At 48.9% G+C, this 15,705-nt stretch overlaps 1 pseudogene; it reads right to left on the minus strand.

The window, feature by feature from the left end:
• Positions 1–1,800: 1,800 nt before the first annotated feature.
• Positions 1,801–15,705, minus strand: part of LOC139564081 (leucine--tRNA ligase, mitochondrial-like) — a 47,909-nt pseudogene continuing 34,004 nt past the window's right edge.

Below are 15,705 nucleotides of genomic sequence, written 5' to 3' on the forward strand. Positions count from 1 at the left end.
CAAGGATTGTGGGGGAATTGTTTTCTAAAAGGGCCTTTGGTCCTTAGCTCATCCCTTAATTCCTGGTCATTTTTCTAACTTCCTGTTATTCTGTCTCTCCTGTGAGGAATTTCCTGTCCACCTGATGGTCAGAGATACACATGGAATGTCCAGGGGGTCTGGGTCAAAGGTCAGGGGCTCACTGAGGCAGAAAGGCTTCCTATAGTACACCGCTCAGCCTCTGCCATTCTTTAAAAGCAACCATCTTCCCCCTTCCCCTTCCCCTATACGTCTCCCTTATTCCCTGTAATTTAAATGTTCCACCTGATCACATTTCACACTGTCTGACCGTGTCAAATCTAAAACAACAACATCAGAATAGAATGACAGACAGGCTTCTCCTTCTCTGAGCTGACCCAGAGTTTCAGACCATACATTATAAGGTCTGTTTATCAATTACATACATACAATGTCACCTTGAACATTCACACAGTAGAGGCCACAGTAGGAGACAAAAGGAGTAACATCAAAACAGGCATAAGGCTATACAATTCATATAAAAGGACCATAGAAGGTCAGGGTGGAACCAGAGATGGGTACTGACAGACTGATCTTGAGACTGGCACATCACATAGAGTCCGGTAATCAAATGACAACTTCCTGATTGCTCAGAACGCATGTCTAATCCTGCTGAAGGGAGCTGTCCATTTTGTGGTGGACCCTTTAAATTGCTACTGGAATAAAACGTTCTGCCAGCAACATGATCTGAGTGACTCACTTAGAACCAGTAATGGGTCTAGTCAGTAGATGTTAGACAGAAAACTCTGTGCTCAGTCACTGGGGTATACATGACAGGGAAGGAGAGTCCCATTTACAAGCCATGAGGTGGCTCACTGATAGATGATGTTAATGACCGGTAATGAATGGGCTGTGGTAAGGGGAGACTGGATTCAAATATCTTGTGTCCTCTTCACTTCATGTACCTCTGTCCCATTCCTATGACCTCATCAATCCAACCCAGCCGCAACCTGTATCCAATGGCCAATACACTGATGACATCATCAGTCAGACCAGAATACCAGCTGTGATTCCAGACGCCAGTCAAATTCCTCTATGTTCTCGTAACGACAGTTACAGACTGGAATCAACACCTTTCAGTCTGTTCTCTGGTCTGGCTGACTCACCCTGTCCTGAGTCCTGTCTTATCTGTCCCTGTCCCTGCTGCAGTCTGTCTCAACAACATACATGGAGTTCTGTGTGGTTATGGAATTAGTGTTCTGAATGGAACGTGATTGTGTTCCCACTGAGGCCAGAGGTCCTGGTTCTGGAATGTTCCTCAGCACTTCTGTTCAAACTGAAAGCCACTGATGGAGGCCAACATGAGTGGGACCTAATCACATCACAATATCAGCATTTATCAGTGGACTCTATGTGGCTTAACCCTCACTCACCTGTTGAATAGCTGGGGACAGATGTTAGAGATACACTGGAGCCATATCACCTCGTAACCATGCATGACCGTATGTTAACATGGTGACTTCAGATTGCAAAACAACTCTCTGCACTGGAGTAGGGTCTGGTGTCACCATGGTGACAAGGGGAAAGTGATACACATGTCATTCAGTCTGAAAACACTTCCAGTCTCAGTGTATGACTCCTGGTATCACATCTGACAGACGGATGTTCTATTTCACTCATCAGCTTTTCATGATGCTAGTTTCAGCACTATGTTCTGTAGGTTCTATAGCACATACTGTGTGAGCACAAACACCACAGCTTCATCTTCAGCTTTATACATTTCATAAAAGATCAGACCAAATGCAAAATATATAATTTTATTCACAAAGATGTTTTTTTGTTGTTGTTTTTTTTTTACAAAAATGTCTGTTGATACTAGTTATTGTTTTAATTTACAAATAGTCTTTCATCCTTCCGTTCACATGATGTCCCCGCCTTCAAGTCTGTGAGTGGCTGTGGTCTTCTGATTGACACGACAGTCCACCAATCAGCATCCAGAGTTGAGTGGTCACTCCTCTATGAGGAAGTTGATGAGGGCGGTCCTAGGGAACAGAATGGCCTTCTTGATCGTCCGGTATCCTAGGAGATGCTGTCCCAGCTCGCTCCCCAGAACCAATGCCCGTACCTGCTCCGTATCCTGGGCCACCTGTTGAGGCACCAACACCTTGTTGTTGATCTGAGAGGTGAAAGGGAGAGATGGAAGGGAGGAGAGAAAACCCAAAAGGTTAAGAGTACAAACCTGAATACTTTGACCTCCATCCCATAAAACACTCTACATCGCTAGTTAACATTGAGTGAGAGCAAACTTTGGTCCAGACATATTAAATAATGTACACTGACTGAGACAACTCTTAGTGGAGTCTGTGGCTGCATCGAAAGCGCTCGAATTACATCAGGGACTATAGAACATGCATATGCCTTTCCTCCACTCCTTTCAGTAAACTGTGTGTGTAACCTGAGCTGTCTAAAAACAACCAGCTTGTGGTGAAAATGGGCTGGGCAGTCAGATCCTCTACAGCCAAGTAGGAGGAACCTTTATTCTTCATTTCCAGTCTTTGTATGTTTGTGTATCAGCGTGTGGGTCAAGTCTAAGCTTTCTCCCAATTGTGAGTGTGTGTATTATCTGTGTGCGTATGGGATCTGTATATTTGTGTGTGTTAAGATATGCTCATAATTAGTCAGTGCATGTGTGTACTTTTGTGAGTGTGAGAGAGAGAGCAAAAGAGAGAGAGAGTGCGTGTTGGCCTGCTCTCTGGGCCTTACCCAGGCCTCAGTCTGTCAGAGTCCCAGTGAGATGGAGGTTAGCAGCGCTAGGCTGAGGAAATACACATCAAGGCCTCAGTCTGTCAGAGTCCCAGTGAGATGGAGGTTAGCAGCGCTAGGCTGAGGAAATACACATCAAGGCCTCAGATTGTCAGAGTCCCAGTGAGATGGAGGTTAGCAGCGCTAGGCTGAGGAAATACACATCAAGGCCTCAGTCTGTCAGAGTCCCAGTGAGATGGAGGTTAGCAGCGCTAGGCTGAGGAAACACACATCAAGGCCTCAGATTGTCAGAGTCCCAGTGAGATGGAGGTTAGCAGCGCTAGGCTGAGGAAACACACATCAAGGCCTCAGATTGTCAGAGTCCCAGTGAGATGGAGGTTAGCAGCGCTAGGCTGAGGAAACACACATCAAGGCCTCAGACCAGATCCCAACCAACACCAGCATCATCATCATCATACAGGTGCCAAAGGGTCAATGGGAGAAATAGTATATGTGTGCGTGTGTTACTCTGTCTGTGTGTGGGGGATGACCGTGGAAAGGTAAACGGTTGTGTGTCCTTAATGAGTGTTTGAAAGGATTACAGCTCCCTCATGGGACAGGCCATAAGAGGAGGAAACCATCTACTTCAGATGAGCGCAGTCTTTAGCTGGCTATTATCCATTATCGGAGTCAATGTTTAGAGATGTGTGAGGACTCTGATTCCCCCCAGCAGGGATCTCTCAGAGACTGATCTTTGAACAGCTGACTCTGTGACCCTGCCCACCACAGCTGGACTGCCTGCTGATTGCCTAGGCACCCTGGGCTGCACGCACACACACACACACACACACACACACACACACACACACACACACACACACACTTTCCTTCTCAAGCCATATGATCATAGGCTTTGTGTAAATTACAGACAGTGAGCACATGAATGGGGCTACGGCTGTTTTGGTTCAAGGGAGTGTGAGTGCCTTTTTGAGTATACACAAGAGTATGTCTGTGAGTGTGTGGCATTTCCTTTCAGTCTGTATCCTTTTCTGTAGGGGTGTGTGCCTTGGCATGTGTATGGGCATGTGTGTGAGTGAAAGGGGAGTGAGTGTGTGAGAGGTGTGTGTATGTCAAATCAAAACATTGTTTATTTGTTGCGTACACAGATCAGCAGATGTTAAAGCAGGTGCAGGGAAATGCTTGTGTTTCTAGCTCCAGCAGTGCAGTACGTTTCTACAAACACACAAACAATCCCCCCCAACAAGAAGAAACAAGTCTGGAATATAAACACGTGGTGTGCATAGACAGTATGAACAATATACAGTGTATAAGTAGGAAGGTATGTTCAGCAGTAGTTATATGGATGAGATATGTTGATAATACAGTATGTACTGATAAAGTAAGTCATCAACTAGCTTCATTTCTCAGCGATCAAAATAAATGATTTCGGAACAATACGATTTCAGAACAATAAACATTATATAAACATGATTTAAGTGACCACTGTTTAATGACTATGTACATAGGGCAGAAGTCTCTAAGGTGCAGGGTACAAATCTGTCATTCTTCCCGAGCAAGGCAGTTAACCCACTGGTCCCCGGGCACCGAAGACGTGGATGTCGAGTAAGGCAGCCCCCCCCCCCCCCCGCATCTCTCGGATTCAGAGGGCTTGGGTTAAATGCAGTAGACACATTTCAGTTGAAGACATTCAGTTGTACAACTGACTAGGTATGCCCCTTTCCCTTGAGTACCGGGTGGTAGTGTGCGTTTGACAGCCTCACCCGTACAACCAGCTCCAGGGTATCAGGGGTCTCCAGGTACAGAGGGTCTGGGGTGGGCCAGGGCTGCTGCAGCACGTCTCCTCCGCGGGAGAGGAGAGGGCTCAGGGGGTTCCTCACCTGGCTCAGCTCTGAATGGAGGGGAAGACAACAAGTCACAAACTAGCAATCAACCAATTATATTTGATTTTTTATAGCCCTTTATAGTACTTTACAGACACTCAGCCTACACGCTCCAAGCGTCAGCCACTACATAACTTCACCACACTGACTGACCATCTCACCACTGTGATCTCTATGGTCATGCCTCATGTAATAGGGGACATTCATAACTTTTCAAAACTCTATGAAGCTTTACAGGAAAGCTGTCAAGAGCTCCCTACAGATTGAGGATTAACAACAGTCCTTCTGTTTGCCCACCCACCGCCTCCTTACGCTAATGTGGGGGGGATCCACAGGGGGCTTCCATGAAGGATATTAACTTACTCTAGTCCTTTCTGTCTATGAGGGAGAGATGAAGAGAGATAGAGAGAAAGTGAGCGGGCGAGAACCACACACACAGTTTATCTTGTCCATGTTCATCCCTCAAATTCCCTGACTGTGGCTATCAGCAAGAGGATGTTGCCTTTTCCTGCCTTTTCCCAAAAAGGCCCTACCGATCCCAGCCCCCCGCTCCTCCCAGCCCCCCGCTCCTCCCGGCTGAGAGTAGGAGCTAGGGGGCTGGGAGTAGGAGCTAGGGGGCTGGGAGTAGGAGCTAGGGGGCTGGGAGTAGGAGCTAGGGGGCTGGGAGTAGGAGCTAGGGGGCTGAGAGTAGGAGCTAGGGGGCTGAGAGTAGGGGCTAGGGGGCTGAGAGTAGTGGCTGAGAGTAGGGGCTAGGGGGCTGAGAGTAGGGGCTAGGGGGCTGAGAGTAGGAGCTAGGGGGCTGGGAGTAGGAGCTAGGGGGCTGGGAGTAGGAGCTAGGGGGCTGGGAGGAGGGGCTAGGGGGCTGGGAGTAGGGGCTAGGGGGCTGGGAGTAGGGGCTAGGGGGCTGAGAGTAGGAGCTAGGGGGCTGGGAGTAGGAGCTAGGGGGCTGGGAGTAGGGGCTAGGGGGCTGGGAGTAGGGGCTAGGGGGCTGGGAGTAGGGGCTAGGGGGCTGAGAGTAGGAGCTAGGGGGCTGGGAGTAGGGGCTAGGGGGCTGGGAGTAGGAGCTAGGGGGCTGAGAGTAGGAGCTAGGGGGCTGAGAGTAGGAGCTAGGGGGCTGGGAGTAGGGGCTAGGGGGCTGGGAGTAGGGGCTAGGGGGCTGAGAGTAGGAGCTAGGGGGCTGGGAGTAGGGGCTAGGGGGCTGGGAGTAGGGGCTAGGGGGCTGGGAGTAGGGGCTAGGGGGCTGAGAGTAGGAGCTAGGGGGCTGGGAGTAGGGGCTAGGGGGCTGGGAGTAGGGGCTAGGGGGCTGAGAGTAGGAGCTAGGGGGCTGGGAGTAGGGGCTAGGGGGCTGAGAGTAGGGGCTAGGGGGCTGAGAGTAGGGGCTAGGGGGCTGAGAGTAGGAGCTAGGGGGCTGAGAGTAGGGGCTAGGGGGCTGAGAGTAGGGGCTAGGGGGCGGAGAGTAGGGGCTAGGGGGCTGAGAGTAGGGGCTAGGGGGCTGGGAGTAGTGGCTAGGGGGCTGAGAGTAGGGGCTAGGGGGCTGGGAGTAGGGGCTAGGGGGCTGGGAGTAGGGGCTAGGGGGCTGAGAGTAGGAGCTAGGGGGCTGGGAGTAGGGGCTAGGGGGCTGGGAGTAGGGGCTAGGGGGCTGAGAGTAGGAGCTAGGGGGCTGGGAGTAGGGGCTAGGGGGCTGAGAGTAGGGGCTAGGGGGCTAGTTTGTGACTTGTTGTCTTCCCCTCCATTCAGAGCTCCTACTCCCAGCCCCCTAGCTCCTACTCTCAGCCCCCTAGCTCCTACTCTCAGCCCCCTAGCTCCTACTCCCAGCCCCCTAGTCCCTACTCCCAGCCCCCTAGCTCCTACTCCCAGCTCCCTAGCTCCTACTCCCAGCCCCCTAGTCCCTACTCCCAGCCCCCTAGCTCCTACTCCCAGCCCCCTACTCCCAGCCCCCTAGCTCCTACTCCCAGCCCCCTAGCTCCTACTCTCAGCCCCCTAGCTCCTACTCCCAGCCCCCTAGCTCCTACTCTCAGCCCCCTAGCTCCTACTCCCAGCCCCCTAGCTCCTACTCCCAGCTCCCTAGCTCCTACTCCCAGCCCCCTAGTCCCTACTCCCAGCCCCCTAGCTCCTACTCCCAGCCCCCTACTCCCAGCCCCCTAGCTCCTACTCCCAGCCCCCTAGCTCCTACTCTCAGCCCCCTAGCTCCTACTCCCAGCCCCCTAGCTCCTACTACCAGCCCCCTAGCTCCTACTCCCAGCCCCCTAGCTCCTACTCCCAGCCCCCTAGCTCCTACTCCCAGCCCCCTAGCTCCTACTCTCAGCCCCCTAGCTCCTACTCTCAGCCCCCTAGATCCTACTCCCAGCCCCCTAGTCCCTACTCCCAGCCCCCTAGCTCCTACTCCCAGCTCCCTAGCTCCTACTCCCAGCCCCCTAGTCCCTACTCCCAGCCCCCTAGCTCCTACTCCCAGCCCCCTACTCCCAGCCCCCTAGCTCCTACTCCCAGCCCCCTAGCTCCTACTCTCAGCCCCCTAGCTCCTACTCCCAGCCCCCTAGCTCCTACTCCCAGCCCCCTAGCTCCTACTCTCAGCCCCCTAGCTCCTACTCTCAGCCCCAAGTCCTTCTAGCTCCTACTCCCAGCACGCCAGTCCTCCCAGATCACAAGTCCTACTCCCAGCCCCCAGCCCAGATGTTCAGCCCCCTAGTACCAGCCCCTCAATAGAGGGCTTGTTTCTGTGTGTTTGACAATAGGGGGATGTTCTACTGGACAGTACAGGAGACACTTCCTCTTCCGGCTATTTTTATACCATCAGGTCACATGGGTCAACCTTTGTCCTGACTCAGCATCAGCTACATTGTTCATGTGATAGGGCTGGGGATTCTCAGTTTGGGTCAGGGGATATTTGGTCACAATCACATTCTGGAGGAGATTCCTGTGAAATGATTGTGTACTGAACTCGTAGACCTTGACTTTGCATAGCTTTTCATGTCAATTTTGGTTCATCAACTCAGATTCTTGAAGTATTCACATGGGTACACCACACACAAACAAATTATCTCAATCGACTGTGATGACATCACCAGGGCGTTGCAGAGCGTTTTGTGTGTTGGATAAGAGGCCCCATCAACATGTCATCAACACCCTGAGGTAACTTCCTGTTGGATTCTTTCCAAACCCACATCATCATTCGAGACGGTCCTCTCATCTCCTCTCCAGTCGGTCTCTGTTTCACTAGGAGTGTAGCAGACTATTAGTTTTCCCTCTCTGGAATGGGATCGTCATAGCAACACATCATGTGACACCACATCATGTATCTTTTGATACAAACAAATATCATTCATATTATTATCCATTATTTATTTATTCATTCATTCATTCATTCCCTCAATGTGTGTGGCCCACCTGCCCAGAGTTCGGAGGCCAGGTGTGGGTCCATGGGAGCGGTCATCACACACAGCGTGGACAGAGCCTCCTCAAACTCCACACTGTGCTGCAGCACGCGAGACGACACGTTCTGAGAGGGACAGAGAAAGATGTCAGAGATCAGATTGAACGCACGCACACACACACACACACACACACACACACACACACACACACACACACACACACACACACACACACACACACACACACACACACACACACACACACACACACACACACACACACACACACACACACACACAGTGTCCACTCACAGAGAGTGTGTTGGTGAGTCCCATGAGTCGAGAGATGGCTGCATTCAGGAGGAAGTCCTCTGTGAAGTGACCTGTAAACACAAGACAGGTTGGTCACAGTGGCATCCTAAACAGCCATACCGTCTCTCTCTCTCTCTCTCTCTCTGTGTGTGTCTCTCTCGCTCTCTCTCTCTCTGTGTGTGTGTGTGTCTCTATCTCTGTGTGTGAGTGTGTGAGTGTGTCTCCCTCTCTCTGTGTGAGTATGTGTCTCTCTCTCTCTCTGTGTGTCTGTATGTCTCTCTCTCTCTGTGTGTTTCTGTGTATGTGTCTCTTTCTATATGTGTGTGTCTCTTTCTATATGTGTCTGTGTGTGTGTCTCTCTCTCTCTCTGTGTGTCTCTCTTTCTCTGTGTCTGTGTGTTTCTCTCTCTGTGCGAGTGTGTGTGTCTCTCTCTCTCTGTGTGTGTCTCTGTGTGTGTGTGTGTGTGTGTCTGTGTGTCTCTCTCTGGGTGTGTGTGTCTGTGTCTCTGTGTGTGTGTGTGTCTGTGTGTCTCTCTGTGTGTGTGTGTCTCTCTGTGTGTGTGTGTGTGTGTGTGTGTGTGTGTGTGTGTGTGTGTGTGTGTCTCTGTGTGTGTGTGTGTGTGTGTGTGTCTCCTCTGTGTGTGTGTGTGTGTGTGTGTCTCCCTGTGTGTGTGTCTCCCTCTGTGTGTGTGTGTGTGTGTCTCTCTGTGTGTGTGAGAGAGAGAGAGTGTGTCTCTGTGTGTGTGTGTGTGTGAGTGTGTCTGTGTGTGTCTGTGTGTGTGTGTGTGTGTGTGGCTGTGTGTGTGTGTATGTGTGTGTGAGTGTCTCTGTATGTGTGTGTGTGTGTGTGTGTGTGTGTGTGTGTGTGTGTGTGTGTGTGTGTGTGTGTGTGTGTGTGTGTGTGTGTGTGTCTCTCTCTCTCTGTGTGTGCACGTGTGTCTCTGTGTGTGTGCGTCTGTCTGTGTCTCTCTCTCTCTGTGTGTGCGCGTGTCTCTCTCTCTGTGTGTGTGTGCGCGCGTGTCTCTCTCTCTCTCTGTGTGTGTGCGTCTGTCTGTGTCTCTCTCTCACACACACATCACGGAGGACCTCCCAGCTGCCTGTGATGGTTCATGGTGATGAATGGAAAACAACAATAGGACCAGAGGATAAAAGCTTTTTCTCGATGTCATCACTATACATGGTTCTGATAACTGGTTGGCTCACACTGTGTTTAAAAACAAGAAGGCTGTGCATGTGAACATTCCACAGTTAAGTCTTCTGGGAAAGAGAACCCTTTTTGGCACGGGCCTTTGGGAGGAGGTCAAAGACAGAGGGTGGATCAAAGGATGGCCGTGGCTTTGGGGGGGGCCGGGTCATACACACGCGCACACGCACAGGGCCCTTTAACAGCACAGACTCTGAAGGGCGAGAAGAGAATCAAACCCCACCGGCCACACTGAGGGAGTCGGAACAGAAGAAGGCTATTTATAAAAGTGTGAACGTGTCACTATTGGATATCAAATCAATTTCCATTCTCTGCTCCTCACACCCGCTAGGCTACTCTGGGCTGTCAGACCCGAGAGTGGTCTCAGGTTACCATATAGATCCCAGGATGAAATGAGAACAGCAGCTTCTCCTGTTATGCAACGCTGAGGCTAAAATGTATAGTATGGATGTAGCCTATAATTCCTCATGCAATATGATAAGGTGCTATAGCTAGCACAGTGTCAATCTTTTCTTCTTTTTTATATTTATTTTTAGAGAAAAAAGATTCTCCCCTTTATTGTGCTATCCCATTGGTAGTTACAATCTTGTCTCATCGCTGCAACTCCCGTACGGACTCGGGAGAGACAAAGGTCGATAGCTGTGCGTCCTCCGAAACACGACCCAACCAAGCCATACTGCTTCTTGACACAATCCCCACTTAACCCGGAAGCCAGCCGTACCAATGTGTCGGAGGAAACACCGTACACATGGCGCCCGTGTCAGCGTGCATTGCGCCTGGCCTGCCACAGGAGTCGCTAGAGCGCGATAGGACAAGAACATCCCTGCCAGCCAAACACTCCCCTAACCCGGACGACGTTGGGCCAATTGTGCACCAGCCCATGGGTCTCCCGGTCACGGCAGGCTGCGACAGAGCCTGGACTCCAACCAGAATCTCTAGTGGCACAGCTACACTGCTCTACTCGGGAGGCCTCCAGTGTCATATTCACACTTCAAGTGAAACCTGCAGCACTAATTGAACATTTGATGACAAGCGCCGCAGCGGGAACATAAGAGAGAGACTAATACTGGTATGACAAATACCCATTTCAGATGTCACACGTAAGAAGACCCGGATGATACAAATGTTCAATGCATTTACATATTCAGGTATAAGGTCCAAGCATGATAAGGCAGTTTCAGTCATCTACAGTGACTGCAGTTAGTGACACCTACTGGTAAAGGCGAGTAGTACAGCACAAACAATAGAATAATGAAACCACGACTTCTCTTTGTTTAGGAACAGTTTAATTAAACTCCCCCACAACATACAGTAATTTGACTGCAAAATAAATAATGCTATGCCACACAGTCTATTGTTGGTTGGGTAGAGGTGGGGGTTGGGGTCACAGGGTGCGTGTAACTCACTCTTGACGTCCCCAGAAGATGACCTGTTCAGGGGGAGCAGCGTAGAGGATGTAAAGACGGACAGTGTCGATGCCATACTTGCTGCACCACCTCCTGAGGGTCCAGGCCGATGTGTTTCGACTTGGACATCTTCTCCCATGTCACCTGTAGCCCGGCCTTACTAACCACCTGCACCGGCTCCTCACCTGACACAGAGGACAAGGCAATGGTTAGCACTGGACACCTCTATATATCTCCAGCATACTGGCCGTTGTCTGAAATGGCACTCTTTTACTACTTTTGTAGTGCACAATATAGGGTGCTATTTCGGATTTGCCTGCAGGTACATGTAAAAAGCAAATACTGACAGTAGAAGAAAAATAGTTTTTAAAAAAGCCTCCTGAGATAGACATGAACGACCTTTCAGTCAATTCCTTGATCAGTCTGTTTACTCAGGGCTAGAACTCATTTGTGCGCGTGTCCAGTGTGGAAGCCCTCAGAGAGTGATATAAAGCCTCACCTCCATGAACAGAGCCAGTGTTCGTGTTTACCCAGTTGCCATGCAACGGGAAGAGGAGCAGAAAAGCCACAAAAAAATCCAGAAAAACATTGAGGAAGAGAATGAAACATTTTAAAATATGTTTTTTAACCCTGTACCTCTCATCTGATCTATGAACATAGACAGGGCTCTAACTCCCCTGGCTTGGCTCCACAATGAGATAGGGTGCAGGCAAGGGTGCAGGCCAGGCAGCAGGCTGTTAGCCAGCCTGCCAGCTTAGTGGAGTCTGCCACTAGCACAGTCAGTGTAGTCAGCTCAGCTATCCCCATTGAGACTGTGTCTGTGCCTCGACCTAGGTTGGGCAAAACTAAACATGGCGGTGTTCGCCTTAGCAATCTCACTGGAATAAAGACCTCCTCCATTCCTGCCATTATTGAAAGAGATCGTGATACCTCAGATCTCAAAATAGGGCTACTTAATGTTAGATCCCTCACTTCCAAGGCAGTTATAGTCAACGAACTAATCACTGATCATAATCTTGATGTGATTGGCCTGACTGAAACATGGCTTAAGCCTGATGAATTTACTGTGTTAAATGAGGCCTCACCTCCTGGTTACACTAGTGACCATATCCCCAGCACATCCCGCAAAGGCGGAGGTGTTGCTAACATTTCTGATAGCAAATTTCAATTTACCCCAAAAAAAAGACGTTTTCGTCTTTTGAGCTTCTAGTCATGAAATCTATGCAGCCTACTCAATCACTTTTTATAGCTACTGTTTACAGGCCTCCTGGGCCATATACAGCGTTCCTCACTTAGTTCCCTGAATTCCTATCGGACCTTGTAGTCATGGCAGATAATATTCACATGGAAAAATCCACAGACCCACTCCAAAAGGCTTTCGGAGCCATCATCGACACAATGGGTTTTGTCCAACATGTCTCCGGACCTACTCACTGCCACAGTCATACTCTGGACCTAGTTTTGTCCCGTGGAATAAATGTTGTGGATCTTAATGTTTTTCCTCATAAACCTGGACTATCGGACCACCATTTTATTACGTTTGCAATCGCAACAAATAATCTGCTCAGACCCCAACCAAGGATCATCAAAAGTCGTGCTATAAATTCTCGGACAACCCAAAGATTCCTAGATGCCCTTCCAGACTCCCTCCACCTACCCAAGGACGTCAGAGTACAACAATCAGTTAACCACCTAACTGAGGAACTCAATTTAACCTTGCGCAATAACCTAGATGCAGTCGCACCCCTAAAAACATTTGTCATTAGAAACTAGCTCCCTGGTATACAGAAAATACCCGAGCTCTGAAGAAAGCATCCAGAAAATTGGAATGGAAATGGCGCTACACCAAACTGGAAGTCTTCCGACTAGCTTGGAAAGACAGTAGCGTGCAGTATCAAAGAGCCCTCACTGCTGCTCGATCATCCTATTTTTCCAACTTAATTGAGGAAAATAAGAACAATCCAAAATGTATTTTTGATACTGTCGCAAAGCTAATAAAAAGCAGCATTCCTCAAGAGAGGATGGCTTTCACTTCAGCAGTGATAAATTCATGAACTTCTTTGAGGGAAAGATCATGATCATTAGAAAGCAAATTACAGACTCCTCTTTACATCTGCGTATTCCTCCAAAGCTCAGTTGTCCTGAGATTGCACAACTCTGCCAGGACATAGGATCAAGGGAGACACTCAAGTTTTTTAGTACTATATCTCTTGACACATTGATGAAAATAAATCATGGCCTCTAAACCTTCCTGCTGCATACTGGACCCTATTCCAACTAAACTACTGAAAGAGCTGCTTCCTGTGCTTGGCCCTCCTATGTGGTCTACATGGACAAGTTCTGGCCTGGTTTAGATCTTATCTGTCGGAAAGATATCAGTTTTGTTTCTGTGGATGGTTTGTCCTCTGACAAATCAACTGTAAATTTTGGTGTTCCTCAAAGCTCCGTTTTAGGACCACTATTGTTTTCACTATATATTTTACCTCTTGGTGATGTCTATCGGAAACATAATGTTAACAGTCACTTCTATGTGGATGATACACAGCTGTATATTTCGTTGAAACATGGTGAAAACCTAAAATTGCCCTCCCTGGAAGCCTGTGTTTCAGACATAAGGAAGTGGACGGCTGCAAATGTTCTACTTTTAAACTTGGACAAAACAGAGATGCTTGTTCTAGGTCCCAAGAAACAAAGAGATCTTCTCTTGAATCTGACAATTAATCTTGATGGTTGTACAGTCGTCTCAAATAAAACTGAAGGACCTCGGCGTTACTCTGAAACCTGATCACTCTTTTGACGAACATATCAAGACTGTTTCAAGGACAGCTTTTTCCATCTACGTAACATTGCAAAAATCAGAAACTTTCTGTCCAAAAATAATGTAGAAAAATTCATCCATGATTTTGTCACTTCTAGGTTAGACTACCCGGCTACCCGAAAAAGCACTAAATAAACTTCAGCTACTGCTAAACACGGCTGCTAGAATCTAGACTAGAACCCAAAAATTTGATCATATTACTCCAGTGCTAGCCTCTCTACACTGGCTTCCTGTTAAGACAAGTGCTGATTTCAAGGTTTTAGTGTTAACCTACAAAGCATTACATGGGCTTGCTCCTACCCATCTTTCCGATTTGGTCCTGCCGTACATACCTACACGTACGCTACGGTCACAAGACGCAGGCCTCCTTACTGTCCCTAGAATTTCTAAGCAAACAGCTGGAGGCAGGGCTTTCTCCTATAGAGCTCCATTTTTATGGAATGGTCTGCCTACCCATGTGAGAGACGCAGACTCAGTCTCAACCTTTAAGTCTTTATTGAAGACTCATCTCTTCAGTAGGTCCTATGATTGAGTGTAGTCTGGCCCAGGAGTGTGAAGGTGAACGGAAAACCACTGGAGCAACGAACCGCCCTTGCCGTCTCTGCCTGGCCAGTTCCCCTCTCTCCACTAGGATTCTCTGCCTCTAACCCTATTACAGGGGCTGAGTCACTGGCTTACTGGTGCTCTTCCATGCCGTCCCCTAGGAGGGGTGCGTCACTTGAGTGGGTTGAGTCACTGACGTGATCTTCCTGTCCAGGTTGGCGCACCCCCTCGGGTTGTGCCGTGGTGGAGATCTTTGTGGGCTATACTCGGCCTTGCCTCAGGATGGTAAGTTGGTGGTTGAAGATATCCCTCTAGTGGTGTGTGGGATCTGCTTTGGCAAAGTGGGTGGGGTTATATACTGCCAGTTTGGCCCTGTCCAGGGGTATCGTCGGATGGGGCCACAGTGTCTCCTGACCCCTCCTGTCTCAGCCTCCAGTATTTATGCTGCAGTAGTTTGTGTCGGGGGGCAATGGTCAGTCTGTTATATTTGGAGTATTTCTCCTGTCTTATCCGGTGTCCTGTGTGAATTTAAGTATGCTCGCTCTCTTTCTCTCTCTCGGAGGACCTGAGCCCTAGGACCATGCCTCAGGACTACCTGACCTGATGACTCCTTGCTGTCCCCAGTCCACCTGGCCGTGATGCTGCTCCAGTTTCAACTGTTCTGCCTGCGGCTATGGAACCCTGACCTGTTCACCGGACGTGCTACCTGTCCCAGACCTGCTGTTTTCAACTCTCTAGAGACAGAAGGAGCGGTAGAGATGCTCTGAAAGATCGGCTATGAAAAGCCAACTGACATTTACTCCTGAGGTGCTGACCTGTTGCACCCTCGACAATCACTGTGATTATTATTATTTGACCCTGCTGGTCATCTATGAACATTTGAGCATCTTGGCCATGTTCTGTTTGAATCTCTACCCAGCACAGCCAGAAGAGGACTGGCCACCCCTCATAGCCTGGCTCCTCTCTAGGTTTCTTCATAGGTTCTGGCCTTTCTAGGGAGTTTTTCCTAGCCACCGTGCTTCTACACCTGCATTGCTTGCTGTTTGGGGTTTTAGGCTGGGTTTCTGTACAGCACTTTGTGACATCAGCAGATGTAAGAAGGGCTTTATAAATACATTTGATTGATTGATTGATTGATAGTCTAGAGTCTAAGCCCTGTCTAAGCCGTGGGGGTGGGGGAATTGTTTTAAGATACCAAGGACCATTTAGCTATTTGATTCAGAATTTTAAGAAGGTATCAAAAAAATATATAAAAATTATTTGATGAAACATTGAATTTGGCATTACTGCTATAAGCCAATAGAAATGTAGTGAATAACAGAGTCAATACATGGAACAAGAGATAGAAAAAACAAAAATAAAAACACAAAAAGTTGGTTCTGATGTGTCTGTCCTATATCTGAGAGATATAA

This window comes from Salvelinus alpinus, chromosome 35, assembly GCF_045679555.1.
Source record: "Salvelinus alpinus chromosome 35, SLU_Salpinus.1, whole genome shotgun sequence".
Lineage (NCBI taxonomy): Eukaryota > Metazoa > Chordata > Actinopteri > Salmoniformes > Salmonidae > Salvelinus > Salvelinus alpinus.